Below are 22500 nucleotides of genomic sequence, written 5' to 3'. Positions count from 1 at the left end.
CTCTGCGGCAAATCAAGAATGTTTTAGAAAGGTACTTAGACTCAAACCAGTTGGTGCTATCAAACAGGGTGGTTTTAAAAAGAAACCATTTCCTCATTTTGAATTATCTTTAAGTCATTGAAAAAGTAAAACAAACTTGTTCTTACATAAAGACACATTTCATGTGACTAACGCTGAAACAAAGACAATAAACTGCAAAAACGTCAGCAAATCTCTAAGATCCCATTTTTTTATTTGAAGTCCAATTGAAAGATGATTTCATGGTCTATAATTCGAACATCTCTTAGATACAGAGATATAGCTGTGTCCTGGAGATGTTTTATATCTATTTATCTATCTATATTTGTATATATATTTATAAAGATATATAATATATATCTCTATATATTGTATGTATTATATAGATAGATAAATAATTTATGTTTTATATATATATATATATATATCTTAGATAGATACTTTTACATATGATATATGAAATTTTGACCTTCTCAGTTACCTAGTGTTTTACTAGCCAGGTATGTCCCAGAGCCTAGGGATACATAACCTGGACACAAATTTAACATTGAACCAAAACCCAAAAGTGTTTCCTTTGTAGATTGCACCCGGTCTGTTTCTTTAACAGGTTGTAGCCTTCATGGTGAGACCGTAAATGGAGAGTTGCAAAGGTGCAAACGGAGCTAGCCAGTGGAATCATGGTAATCATCGAAGCCTCCAGTAGTCACCCCCAACCTTCCAACCCCTTCTCCATGCTTCCCCCATGCCTTCTGGCCTGACCACAGGGACATGGGTTTTTTTGTTTGTGTGTTGTGTTGTGTTTTTATAGCAATTCTGTAGCTATATTGAATCGCTTCATATTCTCATGTAAATTTTGCATCCAAATATTGGGTGCTCTTGGAGCAAGAGACACAGAAGACTAACATTTGTTACACATTGGAACTTAAGTGAAACACATTTCTTTCTGGCAACTTGAAAGTTGGAGACGTGAAATGATAGAATCACTCTATCTGGTAGATGGTACCCGAATGTCACTCAAATGGCAAGTGCTGTTAATCGTATTTCCTAGTGCCCAAGGGTTACAGGTTTCTAGGACTGACAATCATAGTGGATTCCAGATCTTGTAAGCTTTCTTATCCAAACCCAGATTGCTAAAGGAAAATAGCTTATTTATCAGATTGAAAGAGGACCTTGAAGAATCTATAACATGATGCTGCGTGGTGCATACACCTCTTGAACCTCCACCCCCATCCTTGTTTTGTTGCCATTGAAAAAAAAAAAATGAGGTAGTCTCATTCATGGCTTTTCTTCTTCTTTCCCTTTTCTTACACGCGCCTCAGTCTTTCCTGTTGGTTCATGACTTTCCTGGCCACTAAAGCCCTGCCCTTGAGACACCAAGAGCCACTCTGAAGTAAACTATTAGAATGAAAAAAAAAAATGAGGTAGTCTCAGTCATGGCTTTTCTTCTTCTTTCCCTTTTCTTACACGCGCCTCAGTCTTTCCTGTTGGTTCATGACTTTCCTGGCCACTAAAGCCCTGCCCTTGAGACACCAAGAGCCACTCTGAAGTAAACTATTAGAATGACATAGAACTGTGGACGATTCTAAAAAAAATAGGTTGAAAGTATATGCAGATATTGTGCAATTTCAGTATTGACTTGTGGTTGAATGAATGAGTGAAGAAATAAAATTACGTGAGACGAATCTAAAACTCACGGATAGCTCTGAATGAGTGAAGATCTTGTGCGTCATCTTTTGTCTCATTGTGTTCACTCTTGACACTTAGAGCCCTGAACGTCTACACCACTCATTCACGTGACGGCACGCCTGTCACTGTCAGTTCAATTTTATTCAGTCAGCATTTCTGAGTACATACTCATTCCCAGAACTCCACTAGTCCAAGAGGTAAAATGGGAGCAAGGGAAGGACCCTGTCCTTGAAGAGTCCTGTTCCTGGGGCGGTAGTCCTGTGAACACAGATGCCGCTACAGACATGCGCAGTAACGATGATGGGTATGAAGTGGGAGGGACACGCATACAGTCCTGCCTGGGCAAAGAGCTGGCGTGGTGCTGAGAAGATGATGTCTGAGTGGGGCCTTGAAGAAGGAGGTCGCTAGGCAGATTGAGAGTCGCAGGGAAGAGGTCAGAGGACGGCAGGAGCAGAGGTGTGGGGAAGGGGAGCGGATAGTTCCCGGCAGGAGTGATCGAGTTGGTGTGTTAGGAATGCAACCCTCACAGAGTTAGAATGGTCTTAGAGGAGGCTAGAAGGGTAGGCTGAGATTGCATCATAAAGGCTCTGTGTGCCTGACAAGACATACAAACTTTGCTGCCTATTTGTGTAGGAGTATTACCTGCCGGGCTGGGTAACGGTGAGCCTCTGGGGAGCAGGGACTGGGCTTCAATCTCATACTGGTATAGAGTCAGTGCTTAATGAATATCTGTGAATTTAAATTAAATAAATAACTGGGGAATTTATTGACAGGATAAGCTTACCATTTCTTTTCTTCTTCTTCTTTTTTTTGGGGGGGGATTACCCCCACCCCCAACACACAGGCACATACTGTAATGAAGTCTCACTTAAGAAATAGCATAGGTTCAGGAGAATCAGGTAGGTTCATCCTGGGAGGGAACTTTAAGGTCAGCTGGCCAAAATGCAAATCTTACAAATAGATACTGAGCGACTTGCCCCAAACTGCAACACTAAGGGCCATCAGGGCTGGGTCCTGGGTCTTCTGAGTCCAAATCAAGTATCCTTTCTTTTCCATCATGTATTTATTAATTTTTTTCTGAAATATCACTAAAAATCATGTTGCTTAAACTTTTTTCCACTAAGAGTATATTTTTATATCAAAGGAGATGAAGATGCCATCCAGATTTCCCTGCAATTTCAGAATGAGATGTTAGACTGCTGATAGAACTTCCTTTAAATTATAAAAGGAATTTCAATGGCACTATCATTTTCTGCTAATAGTTAATATTAAAAACCACTTTCATATTACCTTTAACAGTTTCATTAGTTGAAGCCTTTGTCAAATTTGACTCATTGGGGAATTTTATGCACTTTAATATATTTACTTTTAGAAAAGAAATGGATCTTTGGACATGTCACTCTAAATTGCATGGGATAATACTACCCTCACTTTTCTAAAGCTTAGATGGTTTTTTTATTTTCTTTTGGAGGGAGAAATAAAGCCAAACACCCAGAGATGAAAATGTCGCAGCCAGAAGAGATATAATCCACATTATCTGACTCTCATGTTCTATACAGAGTCTGGCTGGGTTCATGATAAGGTTTCCTAGGGCACTGGGTTTAGAAGCAACTAATTATGATGAGGGTTGGTTGTTGGTTACTAGTGTCAGGCCTATAACTAACCACAAAAACGTGACAGCCTGATAGGTATGTAGGATCCTGAAAAACTGTTTTAAACATAATCACTTCTAAGAACGTTCAAAGCATAAAGGCCTGTGGCCATTGATACAACACCAAGAACATACTTAATAAGCCCCTGAGAATATCATTCTTTTATGGCAGATTATAGTAATTTATGTTCCAATAAAACTATGCTGAGGAGGCTTTTTAAGAAAGTGGTGATTGTATAGTATCATTTGAGAAATATTTATATCCCAAATGCTTAAAATGCTTTAAAAGATAGGTTGTTTCTGAGCTGTATATAAGTAAAAGACAGCTATCCAGACAACTGTCTCAGTACTAACTAAATGCTTCTTATATGTCAGACACTGTTAAGTATCAGGACATTACAAAGACTAGGAAGTGTGAGACTTGCCTTCGCAAAGTTTGCGGTCCATTGGAAGAGACCTAATGTGTAAGGTAAGCTCAGCCACAGGGAGAAAACCATTACCTAGTGATTCAGAAGGCTTTTCCCGGAAAGTTTTGGACAGTTCTTTTCTTGTCTTTTCTTCTCTTGTTCTCTTCTCTTTTTCTTTCCTTCTCCTCCCCTCCCCTCTCCTCTCTTCTCCTCTTTTTTCCTTTTCTTTTTTCTATTCCCTTTTCATTATTATGGCCTTTTGTTTTCATTACCTCTAATGATGAAATATAGTTTTGGCTAGAGCAAAAACTACAAACTCTTTTCTTTCATATGTGCAACTTGAAATTCTCTCCAGTTTTCCCTATAACGTAGCTGAAACTAAGAAATTTGATGAGTTCAAACACACTTCATTCATTTTTTTTTTTTCCAAGCTCAAGCTCTTGTGACCAGCAGAACGGTTATGGCCACTTTGGGATGTGACACTTTATTGGAAGGAGAGCAACACATTTACTTGGTGCCAAAAAAAATCCATCTTGGATTCAGTATTATTATTCCCATTTTATAAATGAGGAAAGCAAGACACAGAGAAGCTAATAAGTTGGGTTGGTATTTAGCAATAATCTCTAAACCCAGAAAATAAGTCTTAGTGACCTAACATGACATTATGATAGTCAAAACTTCTTGACTATGGGAAAATAATAGGGTCTTTTATTTGGAATATAGTGGAAAGAACCATTGCACTGAATGAGTTTTTTTCTAAGTAGTAATGGGACTTTGAACGAATCCCTTAACCTCCCTGGGTGGGTTTCTCTAGCTGTAAAATTAAAGGATTGACTAGATGAAACCCAGAAGTATTTTTCTTATCCATTACATGATTCTCAGATATTGAAAACCAGAGTCATAGAGCACCTTTACAATGGTTTTTAATAAAAGTAGTCTATGCAGGTAGTTTCTCACTTTGTGAGAGTCTGAAGGATCCAGGCAACACTGTTATTAAGATTGTGGGTTATCACAGTAATAGGCATAGGTAGGACATTAACTGTGTACTAAACCAGATTTATAAATTATTCTTAAAATGGTATAAATGCATTCAATACATGTAAGCTAAGCTGTGGGCTCAAAGATTTTCTCAAAGGCCTTCCATTTCTCAGTAAGATGGGCTCTCAAAGTAGGTTTGCTGAACATCATTAGCATAGAACTTCAAAAATCGCATGGTGGAAGTCATACACCATTGAGATTTTCATAATTTAAACATAACTGTCAGTGAAAGGAGTTTGAGTTCATAATGATGGTTGGTTTTCAGCCACTTGGGAAAGGTGAGTATGCTTTCCATAGATGTTTTCACCTTTCCCCTCCGACTAGAGTAGTCAAGGTCTCAGTGCCAAACTGTGCAACAAGCTGGGTTTTGCTGTAGTGTCTCGAGGTTGTGGTCCTCTCGGCACAGCGAACCAACAGCTAAGGCCACTGCATGCAGTATTTGGATCTGCTAGCCTTTTACACCTAGCCCTGATAGCTCGCCTGTTTAGTTTTACTTTGCGAAGCATCGGTCATCATTTTTAAATCCCACGCTGGTGGACTGCTTCCACCTAGACATCTCAGGTGACACCTCACTTACCACAAGTGTACCAGTTGCTATGCTTCAAGAAGCGGAAGTAGTTTAAGGAAAAGCATCTCAATCGCCATGCACCCTGAAAGAGAAAATACAAGTTGGAAACAAGGTGTAATGCTATCCTACACAGCCTGTGTCGAGGTAAAGGAAGAGGCAAGGATTGGAGAGGTGGCTGCACGTGGGTTTGAATCCTGACTTTGCTGTTATTGGCTGGGTGAAATTACAGAGGATACAGAACCTCTCTCATTTTTTAATTTGTAAATGGGGTCTAGAAAGCCAACCTCACATAGAGTTGTTGCGTGGATTAAATGACTGTATGTAAATGACTAGTGTGGGACGTGACATAGAGTCCTTGGTTGGATTCTCTACACTGATCCTTCCCCTCCATTAGTGAGATCCTAGTGGACCACTGACATGAACATGGATAAGTTAAGGACTGAGAACATACCAATGAAATTAGCAAATCTAAACTGATAAAATGATGGTTCATATACACCTTCTCTATTTAATCTGGGGCACAACTTAAATTTCCTCATTAAAAATGGCAAAAACTTAGAGGGGGTAAAGTGATAATTGGCTTCTGTAATAATCCCTTCTTAGAAAGTGTATATTACTTTGTAACAGAAAGCAACATGATACATATAAGACTTTTAAAATCCCTTCCGTACAGACTGACTAAATGATGATTTTGGTGACTTTTTTTTTTTTCCTTTCTCTCCCATTAAGGATCCACAGGGAATATGGTAGCATTTATCACCTAATAAAAATTTAATGGAAAGTTTAGGAAAAGTTAAGAAAAAGATACTCTTAATCCAGCTGTGATGGTTGGAATTTCAATCATGATTTTGGCTCTCTGTCTATTTGAAAGAAATTAAAATAATATAGATCAGTATATAGTAATTAGTAAGAGCTGCCTACAAGAGTCACCTTGTTTTAGAGAACCATTTCACTATTTGAGAAAACCAATCTATTTTTGTACTTTGGACATCTTCCAAATTACAGTTCCCATAGAGACTTTTCCCTGTAGGATGACCTGCTCAGTTAAGAAACAGTCTCAGATTTTTTTTTTTTTCCAATGACTGTAGAAAACCTATTGCTTGGCAAAATTTCAGAAGTGACCTTTCTTTTCTGACAACAGATGGCAGTGTTTTCAGGGACAATAGCCCTGTATTTATTAGCTACCAAGGAATCTTACACTACATTTCTCTCTCAAACCAGTACCCCCTCCATCAGGAGCTGGTACATATAGGGGCACTTTGATTTCAGAGGATGTTTCTTTAAACAGGGGAAAAAACAGAAGTTTGGAATGAATTGTCCCTTTGTTAGAAAATTTTCTGCTATTATATTTGTTTAGAGAAATTAAATTTTATAACTCTACCCTTTTAATAAAAAGGAAAACTTCCTTTGTGTATAGGACTAGTTAATATTACCTAAACTATATCCTACAGATACATCTTTATGGAAAGTATTACTTCTTTAGGTTGATAATTATCAAAAGTTAATAGTTTTACCATAAACTGCTATGCTTATTTTATGAAGGTATGGTAACACTCTCATTCTCTCTCTTTCTTTTTTAGGATTTTATTTATTTATTTGAAAGAGAGAGGGAGAGAGAGAGAGAGCACCAGCGGGGTGGGGTAGGTGCGCAGAGGGAGAAGCAGGCTCCCAGCTGAGCAAGAAGCCTGATGCAGGGCTCCATCTCAGGACCCTGGGATCATGACCTGAACAGAAGGCAGATGCTTAACTGACTGAGCCACCCAGGCCCCCCAACACTTTCAGATGAAACTTAAAAAGAAATCCTAAGATGTCTGATGATATAACCAGCTAATGCTTTTTCGTAGAAGTGTTTGGCATTTTAGGGCTTTGACAGGAACTGTATCTTTAATATTCTGTTGTATTCATTTAACACGTATTTATGCATTGTAGCTGTGAACTTGGTGCAGACACTATGGAGAAATATTGACTGGAAGCTGGGCCTAAACATTGCATGTCAGTTTTAGACAGGTAGAGAGAATAAAGAAAAGCGTTCTCTGCAGGAAGGAACACCACCAGCCCCATCAGGGACCGACAGGTAGTTCAATGTGTCCCAAGTGAAAGATAAGGAAAAGAGATTGGAAAATGAGGTGGTGCTAAATTGTGGAGGCCCTTGAATGACTCCATGGGCCAATGGTTTTCACATTAAAAACGAAAACTGCGTGTCTTATCCTATAAAAAAGGTTTTGAGTGGAAGCCCAGTGCAGTTGATGAAGCAAAGCAGTTGCTTTGGTCATTGAAGCCCATCCACAAAACTCTGCTTTCTCTGCCCAAAAGAAACACCGTTGTAGAAATGATTCATAGGCAAGATATGCATGCATTCATTTATTCATTAAATCGTTTTACAAACCGAGCACCTATTATGTGTTATGCACTTTTGTTTAATACTTGTGCATTTTGTTTAATACTTGCAGAAAGATTATGACTCATTACAAAGATAGAGAGAGAACACCAAAGTTGATGGGGAGAAGATTTTGCATAGCAAATCAACTTATATGTACTATCTAGCCAAATTATAGGATATTAAATATACTGACCATTGACTAAAATAATCTCTACTGATTCCAAAGCAAAAACACCCACATTATGCATACCCACATTCCCCGTTATGTAGTCAAGTAGAAATGTCATCTACGCATACACACACACACACATACACATACATATATATACATGAGTATGTATCAGTGGATCTAAACTATGTATCTATGTGAAAAGAGTAACCCAATTAAATTGCAATTTCTTTTTATTTTAGTTAAATACGTTTTCTTAATATTTTGTCAATTGAGACACCAATTAAAAATTTTATTTTCGGTTCAGCAATCATTTTTGTATTCTCTTCAACTTTCGACAGTAGTTTGTGTCCGCTGTGTAAAAAGTAGAACGACTGTCCTACTTCTGTCCGTTTCCATTATGCTACTCTTTCCCTGCTGCATTTCTTTTTCTCTCTGGGCCTGCTGGGACATTAAAGGTTCTATAATTATTTCGATAAGATCAGGGTTGTAGATATTTTTGGTTGCGCTTAGCTGTTTGCTAATAATTTGGCTTCAGTCCTGAAGCCTAACACATATCTTATTTAACAACGCATGTTTAAAACCTGGTGCCCTGAAGAATACTGTAGTTATTCATTTATTGTATATCTTTTTTTTTGTAGATGATATAGTTATCTCTCAATTTTAGGAAACATCCTATCATGTTTAAAATTTTAAATATTTAAGAAAACTAATGAATTCTGAATATGAAAGAAAGACTATGATGTTATCCTGGTGAGAAAATTAATCAGGATTTATCTAAAAAAAATTATAGAAGGCAGGGATTACTGGTCGATATAAGGCCCCATCTTAAGAAGTTAAAACAAGACAACAGTAGTGATTACCTGGACCACAAGGTTTAACAATATAGGTGGAGGTCTCAGAAGCCTACAGAACTGTCTTGGCAAATTAAATCATTTAGAATCAACATGAGACAAGCCAACCAGAATAATCTATATTGTCTTTTTTTTTTCCTTTTTTTTTATATAATTATCTGTTCTCAGTCCTGAGTAATCATAGCGGGATTGTTGGTTGCACCCCAACAATTGGTTTGTCTTGTCTCATTTTGTTTTGTTTCAGCAAGAAGGGCATTAACTATAAATATGTTATTAAAAGCAAGGGGAAAAAGCCAGAACATTCTGGCCTACAGTTGCTGCACTCACCCTGGAGAGTCCAGTGAACCTCAATTCCCTCTAGGTTCTGGAGTCCCTCAGCAGGAGTGAGGCAATTCAGGGACATGTTGGAGAGTAAAGAGGCGAGAAAAGCATGTGGAATATATGGACTTCAGTTCTCTCGCATGATTCAGAACCCTTGGGAAATCTTGGCATAAAGAAGCTCATTGACCTTTGCTTAACCTGGCATGTCCCAACTTACTTAGCCCATTTAAGTATAACCTACCCTCCTATTGTGGAACCCACTTTGGAAAATGCTCTTCTAGAATCTTCCTGATCCTAAAATTAAACACGAGGGCTCTTCTGAGTCCTTAAACTCAACTGCCAGGGCCAGGGGTGGAGGGAAATATGGAGGAACAATTCCCCAGAACCTTCTTAAGTTCCCTGTTCCAGTTGCATATCCGCTTCTGCCACAAGGTGTTTTCTTTCTCTCCAGGGGCCCTTGTCCGCAGAAATATCAACTCTGCTTCCCTGAGCAGTTACTGTAATATGCCATAATATGACATCAGATACAAAATAACACAGTTGATTTCCTTAAGGCTTTACCATTTTAATGGTTGAAAATATATTTTTTAGCAGTGTGACATTACAGATCCACTTAGTCTTTGCTGGAAACATAGGAGCCTAAATTAATATAAAATTCAAATTTTCATAAGCTTTTAAAAATAGAGACTATATACCAACAGGGAGTACAAAACAGTGCTTTGTATTTATTGTTTGCCATTATGGTGGTTGGTATAATGGAGAACATACACTCTCTCTTTCTCTTTTTGACTTGAACACATCAAGGTAAGCAGTTGAGGGAGACAGAAACCAACTGTTTTTCCATTCACCTTATTATTGAGCTGTGGTTATAGAACTTCCGTTTTGTTATCAAAAGATCTTAGCTAAAGTTTCAGTTAAGCAGAAAGAAAGAGTTAACATTTACAAGTGTAGGAAAATAGCTCTAGACACCTATTCTGAGTTTGTATTATATTATTTAGAATAATATTACCTGGTAAATTACAGTTTAAAACTGGTCGTGAGAAACATGTCTTATTATATTGTCTCTCATGTATTTGATGTCATTGTTCTTGTTTATTCATTTTACTTAGTTTTAAAGAACATGTTTCTCTTTTCTGAGGGATCCAGCCCCTAACAGGTGTCTAGTAATGGAATGTCTCTGAAAATTATCTCGAAGGTATCCTCAGCAAAGGACAAACAAGTCATTAACTACTAGTTGAAAGCAGACCTCTAAGCTGTACAATTAACCAACAAGGCACACTTGTTATGCTGCCTCCTTTCAGGGGATGATCTGGTGCCTCAGGTAGCATTTTGAAAGATACAAGTGAAAGCTGAAGGAGTTAGTGAAAATCTCTCTGGTGCCTAATGCTGTTTAAGGAAAGACTAGAGAGGAAAAATGGGAAGGAAAAAAGAAAAAAAAAAGGCAGAATTTACATAGGCATGGCCTCTCCATATTTCATTTAAACATGGAATTCCTAAGCAATAGGACAGTGCCAAGTAGCATATATCTATTACAGCTGACGAAGGGTTTGCTTGCAGAATGGGGTAATACCAGGCTCGTAATTGCTTGGTGAATGCCAGGCGCTCTATCAGTGGGCGCCTGGTGGAGGCATCATGCCTCCCAGAGGTGAGACGTGGACTCTTCAAGGAGGAAGAATGCCTTCTGAGCCTCTGGAAGCGTCCATGGCTCTGAACTGTAAAGAAGTGATATAGACATCTTCAGCCAAGAGTTATTAACCTTCATGCTAGAGGAGGTGATAGATAATATTTGGATTGGGAGAATGAACCGAAAGCTCAGCTAGACTCACTCTTGACAAAGCTATAAAAGTCATAGATGGAAATATTTTATTGAAAACTCAGGATCTTAGACAGGTAAAGCAAATGGAAAGGAATCATACAGTAAAAAATAATTTATTCATGTATACATAGCTTATTTTGTCACATAAGCTTAAATAGCCTTTTCCTCTGCAGCTAGTTTGGATCCAATTGAATACAATAAATGTCTTGTGACAGTGCTTGCATTTTGCTTTATGATTGTGAGCAAATGCAAAAAGCTAGCCGATGCATTCCTGGTGTGGAAATATGATCTCTGTTGATTGAGTTGACGTGATAAATAGCAGTCTTACATGTTAGTATTTATTTAAAGATACTATTGCATCTATTATGGGCATAAGTGCTTATAGCCACTTATTGACATTCATTTCTTCGTGGAGCCATAGTTATCGTCGGTGGGCTCTCTGTAAATAGACATTTGACACTTGAGTTATATTTAATACAATGTATACTAATTGTGTTGCCTGTATTTATGAGTCACAATTTTAAACAGGAAAAATTAAATTGGTCCCTTTAAAAAGAATGGATCACCGTAGTTTTGGGAGAAGAGTGAGTTATGTAAATAAAGTTCCTGCATAAAATAAATGGTTTTCTTTTGCCTTGGGTATTACCCAAAAACACTGACTTTATTATTTCTAACTAGCAATAACTGAACTCAGCGATGCTGTGTCTGGATTCTTGTGTATACGCTGGCGTCCAATACAATTCTTGGCACACAGTAGGCACTTACATATTGATTAGAAGAAGCAATATATTTCAAGGAGAGGAGACCAGTGTAGTGACTGAATTCCACTAGACATTGAAGACTTATAAATATGGATTTCTTTAAACTAATTTGTTATTTGGGTCATCAATATTAAACAGTCTGAGAATGGCCTGCTAGAGATTATCTTTTAAGAACATAAAACTGAAAGCTGAAAAAAAAAAAAAAAAAGATTAGTTGTACCCAAGTATTTTCTGTATTATCTTTAATGCTAACGTTTAAAGAATGGCAGCAATAGAAAAATCTCAAATGACTAAACCATAAAGCTTAGCCTCACCATGACAAAATTTGCATGTCCTGATACTTCTCTGAGCCACATAATCACTGTATGTGTTACGTTAAAAGAGTTGATTTTTTATTGTCTTCCTAGCTTTCATTTCACATTTTTGCAATCATTTTTATACTGTTTGTTTTTATTTCAGGGTTAGTCAGCTATTTATTTCATTAGTATCGAGCAAAGCAAACCAATAGATAAAGAACTGTCTTTTTTTATCTCTGTCTTTTATCATTTCTTTTTTAAGTAATAAATTTACATTTTATAATCATAATCATGAAATTGCAAATGAAATCAGTTCTAGAAAGATTAATTCAGTCGTGCTTACAGCTGTGAAGATTGTGGAAATAAATATCATTTTGCAATAATGTATTCTTGACAAAGGGCATAACAAAAGAATGATTTCTATTCAGAGATAGTGGGTGTATTTATTTTGCATGTTGGGGGAGGGGCACTCAGCGCTAGCTTTTCGACCCTGACCTAGTTTCCTAGCTGCTTATTATTCAGCTATATGTTTGAGAAATCTCTGTAATTTAATTTGGCATCCTCTTCTGCATGTCTGCACCTAGCAGTAGGGGCTCATGATATTAGCAGTGTCCCATGCTGAATCGTATTTATTTTAAAATATCCTAATGCACTCATAACTCAGAAAGAAAGTGTTAATTGTTACTAGGGAACTGCCTGATTACAGACTTGCTGTCCCGTCCAGGGCCTTGCCATAATTAGTAACCACTGTTGACATTTAGATTTAAATTGAATTTTCTTCTAATTAAACCCAGAGGGGGTTGATCCTCTCAGATGTACAGGTTAATAAAATTAGTCAGAAACTGTTAAACAGTAAGCTGAATTCTCCGAGAGAGCTGTCCCAATGTATTGTTAAGAATTCTGTAATTAATATTAAAGGCATTCATTAAATTTGAATTGTCTTTTTCTGGTTTGAGTTGCATATGGTTTTGTAGCAGTTATTTCTTTAATTAGGCCTGTTTCCTTTGATAACTATAGTATTACTAATTTCTCTCGTGTTTGTAAATTTAGAATTATAAATACCATTCCCCCATTCCATTCTGCTATGCATAATTCACACCACCATTATTCTATGAGTATCCAATGAATAGTAATAAATGCTAAAAATAAATACAGTAGTGGAATGAAATTTGGGCGCTCCGGATGACTCTTAACTGCTCTTTGTCGCTGTCCTTGCAACAAAGATATTTAAGCTTTGAGCAGGTCATCAGCATTCCCCCCATCTATATTTTTCTTAACTACTCCTCCTCCCAAGTTTTGACGTAACAGTGGCTTGATTTTGGATTGCTTTGTCTGGTGATAAGAAGTGTTTTCAGTTCTAGCTACTGTTCTAGCTACTGTGTATATTCTACATATCAACACAGGCTTTGATTTGAGTCCTCCTCCCTTCCAAAGATGAGGGGAAAATTAAAAAGCTCAACACTCACTATGAAAACAGATGGCGGGAAAATTTCAAATGATCCGTGATGAGAGATGAAGCAAATTTGGTAATTTTGGGGGGAGCGGACCAATATTAACCCTTGGATAGCCTCTGCGTTTAACAGGGAACTTTTACAAAGCAAAGCTTTAGCTACTCCGATCATTGTTCTATTTCTGAGCTCATTTATCAATTCCTTATGTACTCCACAGAATAATAACACATTGTCAACTTTGCCATTATACAAAAAGTCTTGTTTTCAACATACCGATAATAGTTTTATCCGTTAACACTTAATAAATAGCACTCTGTAAATACGCTAGATGATTACAGTTTCTTTTTAACATCATTCATTTCTAAAACAATCACTGTTTCCTTCCTCTCCCTCCTACCCCCCTATTATAAAATCATGTAGTCCATGGTACTAGTCACTTTGGGATTATGGATTTTAGAAAAAGATTCCTACGGGATCTGGCAACATGTTTTCGTGTTATATTTACACCTCAAAAGAGAGACATGGTTATTTTATAAAATGCTTCCTAATTTTCTAATCAAAATAAACAGAGGGAAACAACATGACTTCATTTTTCCTGCTCAGTCTACTTAACTAAATGGAGTTAAATAAAAATATGTCTCATCACAGTTAAGCTCAGACGGGGAAAATTGGGGGCAGAGTAGGGCCAGCACATGAATTGCCATACCTTGCATACAATCCTGAGAGTCAAAACTTAAAACCTACAGAGTTTCAAATTAGGAAATTTCTTTAACATAATCTGAAACCTCATACTTAGGACATTATGGCTAGAGTACATTATATAGTTGATGGTAGCCTTGTGTGACCAAATCCAAAATAGGATGCTATTTAAGAGTCTATTAGATTCTTGGGGTGCCTGGGTGACTCAGTCCGATAAGCAGCTGCCTTCGGCTCAGGTCGTGATCCCAGGGTCCTGGGATCAAGCCCCGCATCCGGCTCCCAGCTCAGCGGGGAGCCTGCTTCTCCCTCTCCCTCTGCCCCTCCCCCTGCTTGTGCTCTCTCTCTCTCTCAAATAAATAAATAAAATCTTAAAAAAAAAAAAAAGTCTATTAGATTCCAAAATCTAGGCCAAGAGTAAGGTCCTGGGAGCAAAGGGTGTAATATCCAGATAAACAATAGCAGGTCTATTATATGGAATAATCTCATCCATTGGCCTGCCGGAAATCCTAGAATTGAGAACATACTGCTCTGCCCATAGTTGCACAGAAGGATATGTAAACATGGGCTGATAGTCGTAGGCTTCAAGCACCAACAGGAACAGAATTGCCGGCATATCACAAAGGACTATATATCACGGTATTAACCACAAGTTTAATTTATTTGTTACTAGTGGTTCCTGAATCCATTTATTTTAGGGTATTTTTTAACCTCTGGGAACAGAGGTGGACACCACAAGGGTACACTGCCTGGGAATGAGAGGTTTCTGCCAGTTTCTGCCCCCAGCTGAGCACCCTTGGACCAGTCATTTCACGATCTGGGTCTGTTTCCTTCTGGGTAAAGTTGAGACAGTAAGCTCCCTTAACTCCCTGTGAATCTCTCTTTTTTGAAGTCAAAGAAAAAGTGAGGTGTTTGCCAAAAGATGTTTCTTTTACAAATGAGCTGTGATCATGATCGCTCTTCTATTAATGAAAGGTAAAATTATCAGGAGTAATATGAATTAATTTCCTAGCTTTTACTCCGTTCGTTATGGTTCCTCCAGAAGCCTGATTCTTTTAGACTTAATATTAATTTCCACCCCAGCCCCCCCCAAAAAATATGATTTCATATGAGGTCTCTGGTTGAATCTTGAAGCCTCCTCCAGCACAGGTCAAGTTCTCTGTGGACACACATCTATTCCCATGGGGGGTTGGGGTCAGGGTTGGGGTCCGGGTGCGGGGGCTCGGTTGGTAGGCAGAGTTTCTTGAGTCGTGTTCCCCTCATATCCCATTCCCCCCATATCCCATTGCCCAGTTGCTCCTCCCCATATTCCTGGTGTGCCTCGGACTTATTGAGGAAACGTTTATCCCCGAGTTCCTCCATCCCTGTCCCAAACATGGAATTGGATTCTTGTTCTAAACGAATAATCCAAGTTCCTCCATTAGCCAGTAATCCAAATATCAGATTGGTTATTGGTTTACTTCACCATCAAATTTGCTGAGAGGAGGTGAGGGTGACCGGAACGAGGAGGGGGGAGCAAGGGCACGGGGCGGGGGGTGGTTCTCTGTCAACCCAGGAATGATTTAAACATGAAAAGTCCAATCAGGCCACTTCAGAATTAAGGGCCTTCACCCTTCAATGAGTGTGTCAAGCCTCACCTTGACCTTTAATGAATTCCTCCCGGTAGTATGTGTGTCCTCACCTTGTGCAGAGGATGTGTTCTTGTACGGAGTGGCTCTTTTACAGAGTGGTTATCAGGGTCCCATGTCCAATGGCGATTAGCAAGCAATGCAAGCAGGTGATGTAGGCCCCACAGCAGAGGTGGCAGGGTAGAAGCTCCAATGTTTGGGTTACTATTGTGTACGAGAAACAGAATCGAAGCTTGTATATATCATCTCACTTAATATTCATGCAAACCCAAAGACAGGTGGTATTATTCTCATTACTATTACTATTTTCATCTTATCCATTCAGAAACTGATAGGAAGAAGGGAAACGTTAAATACCTTGATCAAAGTTTTAGACAACTCGTGACTGAGGGGCTTCCCCCACAGCCCAAGTTAACCTAGTTTGTAGAAAAAAAAAAAAGAGAGAGATGACGGACAAATACAGATCTTGGTTAGGAGATTTCAGGACACGAGAGAGGATTTGCTGAGTTTTGCCAGCCCACACTGCCAGATCCAGAGAGCTAGGCTATCATAGAAATGAACACACAAAAATCCTTCCCTCTTCAGACGGTAGGTACACTTGTGGTGACTTGTGGAATCAGTACGTTGTATACCTGAAACCAATGAATACTGGAAGTCAACTATACTTCTACTGAAACAAAAAGATCCTTCTCTTCTCCCTTTCCAGAGCTTTTCAGTTAGAGAGAGAGCGTGGGGTGGTGGGTAGTGTCTGCTGGTGAGTTCAGGGGGTTTTCAGCCAACTTTCTTGGGTGGGGCTGCTTTGGGGGGGTGGGCAGCAGGGATTCTTCTACACAGTAAAGCTGCTCATTGTGCTTAGAAGATAGAATCGAAATAAATAGGATTTTCCTCCAAGAGAAAGAGTTTTTGATGGATTGAAATCACATTGGTGGCAGGCTAATCCTTGGTCTCTTTGTTACCTTGGCTTTTGTTAAATAATGTCCAGTCACTACCTGTATCTTTATGTTCTTTAGATAAATTATGTGTAACTGTCAATCCTGACATGTTCCCTGAGTCAAGTGAAAAGGCATCTAAAATACAATATATCTGAAATTAGCTTCATGGGTTTTCCATGAGTGCTTCCTTTATCCGGGCAAACTTCTCTCCCCCAGAAGACTGGCTGCTTTTTTTTTTTTTTTTTTTTTTTCATTTCAGAAAGTAACGGTGAAAGAAACACCATTTATTTACTCTCATGACGGTTATGATTGCGATTCAGCTATGCAATATGCAAATGGGCACAGATACCTACCAGCCCCTTGGACTTTATGAGGGAGGCCAATGGAGGGGACATGCACAATGATCTTTTGTCAAAAACCTGCCAGTTTTTTCATTGAACTCTGATTTGGTTTTAACAGGAGTTGTGACCATAGGGGAAATAGACTTGTGTTCCCTTCGTGCAGCGAATGGGGATAATAGCACTTGGCTCATTAGTATAGTTGATCTTCACAATAACGCTATGTGGTAGGTGCCATTATCCCCGTTTTGTTGAAGAGGGCTGTGAGGACCGAGATTCAGAAAGGTTAAATGGCTTTCATAATCTCATAAAGCTATCAGGTGATACAGCTGGGATCACAATCCCATCAAAACCCATTGCACTGTGGTGGAATCCAGCATGATTATGGCAGGCAAAGAGGTAGCCGTAGATAAACCCGTTGCAGATTTTACATTTCAATTTTGGTTGGCCTCTTCATTCTTAAAATTATAATGCAATGTTTTAATATTCTCAGCAGCTCCCACATAAAATACTTCAGTACCTTTTGCAGTTTTTTAATTCTGCCATGGTTGTCTGTCTGAAACATAGTAATAATAATGGTCATAGTAATTGCTAACATATTTGTGACCTGCTTTCCAAGTGTAAAGCAACTTACTAAGCATTTTATTTGCACTGTTTCATTTAATATTTGCAGTAATCTTCTCATTAAGTACTCTTTTTTATTTATTTATTTATTTTTTAAGATTTTATTTATTTGCGAGAGAGAGAATGAGAGACAGAGAGCATGAGAGGGAGGAGGGTCAGAGGGAGAAGCAGACTCCCTGCTGAGCAGGGAGCCCGATGCAGGACTCGATCCCGGGACTCCAGGATCATGACCTGAGCTGAAGGCAGTCGCTTAACCAACTGAGCCACCCAGGCGCCCACATTAAGTACTCTTTGTATCCTTATTTTATTCATGAGAAAACTCAGGCTTCCAGATTTTAAGTCACCAGCCCCAAATTTCATAACTACTTAAGTGAAAATACTAGAAAGTAAAGTCAGACTTTTTGTTTCTTAAACATGAACTTGAGGGTCAGTTTTAAAGTCAAGAGTGTAATTCTGATAGAAACTCTCTAGTCCCTTGATCTTCTAATTCAAACAAACCCTCCAGATTTAAAGAAGACATCCTAGTCTCCTTACGTGTTTATTCCAAATCTGTATTACAAATTACTTACAGCTGGTCAGATCTTTAAGTACATTTTTCATTTGCATATTTCCTGCTTGTTTCATATCTCCCTTTGCTGGGGCACTTCGCCAGGTGAGATTAAGTGGCAGCAGAAGGTGCAAAACTGGGAATCGCTCACATTTATTTGATTACTCTGACATAGTGTCCCGAGCTTGTAGTGGGAAATGAAGGGATCTAAAAGAAATCCTCTACCTCAAGGAGAAGGAAAGAGAAGGAAAAAGGTAGAATGTGGAAGAGAGAAAGGGTGTGGCAAGGAAAAGAGAGATAGAAGAGCCCTCAGTGTACAAGATGGGAGATGGGAATGGCTTATACGCATTAAGACAGAAAAAAAGGAGGAAAAGAAGGCGGGAAAGAATACATAAAGGGAGGAGGGAAGGAGGAAGGAAGGAAGGAAGGAAGGAAGGAAGGAAGGAAGGAAGGAAGGAAGGGAGGGAGGAAGGAAGGAAGGAAGGAAGGAAGGGAGGGAGGAAGGAAGGAAGGAAGGAAGGAGAAGCTGCAGGGAGGGAAGGAAGGAAGGAAAACTAAACACAATTTAAGCCAAAAGAAAGACCTGTAGTGTAAGATCTACTGAAGTCTTCCTGGCCCCACTCCTCCCTTCATGCTCTCTAAGAAGAAGCAATATTTATAGCTTTAGACCAAGCTAACTGGATATTTGTAATGTGCCAAAATCTGTTAAGAAATTAACTTTCTGATGGCCGTATTTGAGGCCATCTTTATAGCCTGACAGTGTGATTTGCCAATGAATTTTTCAGGGGAAAATGTCACAAGACAGCCACCATGAGAAATTTTGTTGCCACTGAGGGAGACACCACATGGAAAGACTTCTGGGAATGTGTCATTTCCATTGAACTCTGCAGGACTTATGACTGGCCATTAAATTTCATGTAATTCTGGAGCAATAACACTTAGGGGGAAATGAGTTTCTGTATAGAAGGATCCTCCTTCAGGCGAAGAAGTAGCAAGGAAGAGGTGGGATGCCCCATGAACTGCCTGTCCTTTCAAGGTGTAGGGTGGCCTGGCAGATAAGAACAAACATGCAGCTCTGCAGCCTCTCTGATAGGACGTGATTTCAGTGAGCACAGGGGTGTTTTTTTTTCCTTTATTAAAAGATAGGTACATTCAGTGGGACTCCCACTGTTTCTTATTTATCCATTTATCCATTAATAATCTTGTCACACAGGCAGCAATTTAAACCTGTACAATTTCTTTAAATATTTCCTTCTACCACGACATTAGCCTCTAAATGTGGATAATTAAGATACCTTGTAAATCTGGGTATAACATAGTTAACTTATTCAAACAAATGCACAGGTAATTTAGTCTTTTACCAATTGACCTGAGAAAAATGGTAATCATTCCAATTAAAGTTGTTTTCATTTGACAGAAGAAACTGATAGGAGTAACGAGAAATAATTTTAATCTATAAACATTAAAAAAAAAAAATGTAGAGGGGCGCCTGGGTGGCTCAGTTGGTTGAGTGTCGGACTCTTAATCTTGGCTCAGGTCTTGATCTCATGGTCCTGAGTTTGAGCCCTGCTTTGGGCTCCATGCTGGGCGTGGAGCCTACTTCAAAAACAATAAAACAAAACAAAACAAACCAACTATGTAGAATACTTTCTCTATTTTGAAAGTTCAAAAACCATGAGTTCAAATTTAAATTTACTGGAAACGAAACAGGTGATATAGATCAGTGCATGGAAGTGCATGCTAAATTTGAAAGTAACTGGGGTATCCTTAAGAAAAAAATCCTTTCCGTATTAGGTTATCAGTGCCATAGCAGAGAACCTTCCAGCTTCTTAGATAAACTTGCCCCAAATGGATTATCCCATATGTCAGCATTGCTATCATTCATGTATTTTAATATCTTTAGAAAATATTTAAATAACATCAGCATGTGATGTAATTTCATGGACAGAATGATTAATCAAGTTTGCCAAAAAATACCAACACAACTTTTATTTATTTACGTATTTGTTTTTTGACATTACCCCACCGTATTTCAGAAAGAATTGGAGGAGGTTCCTTTGTTTATTGAACAATAGATTTCCTTCCTTCTGAAGTAGTTTGATATATTCAGATATATTCACTCAGATTTAGTTCATTGATCTCTATCCCTAAGTGAACATTTCAGACCCCTTCAGATTTTCTCTGAACATAGGTCCTTGGTTTACTCTTTTGGATGGACTGTTTTTAAACTCTAGTAACTACCTGACAGCCCCCAGGCACTTCATAACCTTACCCATATTGCCTTCTTCGGAAAAGTTCGCAACCCAATGTTTTTAAGTGCCGTTTCTCTTTTTTTCCTGCCAATTTGAGACATATTCCTAGTAGGTTAAATTAATTTTTCAAGAAAGAAGAATTTCATGGAACTGTGTCAAGTGAAAACATTGAAAACATAATTGAAAACAAATTACAACTCCATACTTCCCAGCAGAGCAGTGGAGATTACCGACAGCTCTGAGAACACCTAAGAAGTAGTGGTTTGTTTTGTGGGCATGGAGCGAATGCAAATGCACTATTGTCGGGCCCAGGGTGGGAGGCTGAGGGACTTCTTTGTAGCTTTTCTTAACCTCCATGTGTCAGGATTTTGCTCCCCAATTTCTTTTTTTTTAATTTTTTAAATTTAAATTTAAATTTAATTAATTAACATAACATGTATTATTAATTTCAGAGGAAGAGTTCGGTGATTCACAGTCTTATATAACACCCAGTGCTCATTACATCACGTGCCCTCCTTAATGCCCATCACCCAGTTATCCCATCCCCCACTCTCCTCCCCTCCAGCAACCCTCAGTTTGTTTCCTATGATTAAGAGTCTCTTATGGTTTGTCTCCCTCTCTGATTTCGTCTTGTTTTATTTTTCCCTCCCTTCCCCTATGATCCTGGTTTGTTTCTTAAATTCCACATATGAGTGAGATCTTATGCTAATTGTCCATTCGCTCAGCATAATACCCTCTAGTTCATCCGTGTCGTTCCTTGCTGCCCACTTTCAACAGGATTCAATCCATCATCAAGTGTGTACTGAGCCCAAGCCTGTAGTCACCATTACTCCTAAGGGAAGTTAAGAAAAGAAAGAATTTATGCATTCTACAGTTAAAAAGGAGTCTTCTTGGAAGAACTAGAACTTAAGCATTAGAAGACATAACTAAAATACCTGCATTTAAATGAGTTTTCTTTTATCCAAGAGTTATTGTTTGGTTCTTTGATAGACAAAAAGATCTCACTTATCATAAATTTTGGTTAACTTATTACAGTCAGCTATTTAAATTTAGTACAGGTGAGCCTTGAACAACCAGAGGTTGAACTGTGCAGGTCCACTTATACACAGAGTTTTTTCAGTAAATTAATAAACAGTACTGCAAGTGTGCTTTCTGTTCCTTATGATCTTCTTAATGACATTTTCTTTTCTCTAGCTTACTTTATTATAAGAATACAGTATATAATACATATGACATACAACATATGTGTTCATCGACTTGTTTATTATCAGTAAGGCTTCCACAGGGGGCGCCTGGGTGGCTCAGTAGGTTTAGTGTCTGCCTTTGGCTCAGGTCATGATTCCAGGGTCTTGGGATTGAGCGCCGCATCAGGGTCCCTGCTCAGCTCCCTCTCCCTCTGCCCCTCCCTCCACTCATTCTCTCTCTCTCTCTCTCAAATAAATAAATAAATTTTTTTTAACGTAAGGCTCCCAGTCAACAGTAGGCTGTTAGTAATTCAATTTTGGAGGAGTCAAAATGTATACGTGGGTTTTTGACTGTGCAGTGTACCTAGGGCCAAAGTTAAATATTATGCTTAAAGGAAGGTTGCTGGCTTTAAGTCAATATGGCATTAAGTCAGTATTTAATGGATGTTGCCAGAGGGTGAAATACACATTAGGCCCTTTGGCAGAAATATGAAGTATAGAAAAGAATTGACACCTGTCCTTGATAAGCTTGTAATCTAGCCGTCCTTGGCAATGAGGATAGAATTAGAGGGCTCAGATGAGAAAGATGTAAGCAGATACCTAATTACAACTTGTTTTCTTCCCTATACCCCCTTCCTTCTTCCAGTAAAAACATCCACCACAATAGCATGGCACTTCCTTTTCTAAAGAGGGAGGTAAAGGGCGCCTGGGTGGCTCAGTTGGTTAAGCGACTGCCTTCGGCTCAGGTCATGATCCTGGAGTCCCTGGATCGAGTCCCGCATCGGGCTCCCTGCTCGGCAGGGAGCCTGCTTCTGCCTCTGACCCTCCCCCCTCTCATGTGCTCTCTCTCTCTCATTCTCTCTGTCTCAAATAAATAAATAAA

General features: G+C 38.7%; 1 protein-coding gene across 3 annotated transcripts in view; it reads left to right on the top strand.

Moving 5' to 3' along the window:
- Positions 1-22500, top strand: part of TOX (thymocyte selection associated high mobility group box) — a 297279-nt gene that overhangs the window by 83895 nt on the left and 190884 nt on the right. The gene's annotated exons all lie outside the window — the stretch shown is intronic.

The sequence above is a fragment of the Leptonychotes weddellii genome, chromosome 4 (genome assembly GCF_054177405.1).
Source record: "Leptonychotes weddellii isolate Sample4059 chromosome 4, ASM5417740v2, whole genome shotgun sequence".
Taxonomy (NCBI): Eukaryota; Metazoa; Chordata; class Mammalia; order Carnivora; family Phocidae; genus Leptonychotes; species Leptonychotes weddellii.
This window is presented reverse-complemented; position numbering and strand designations above follow the sequence as displayed.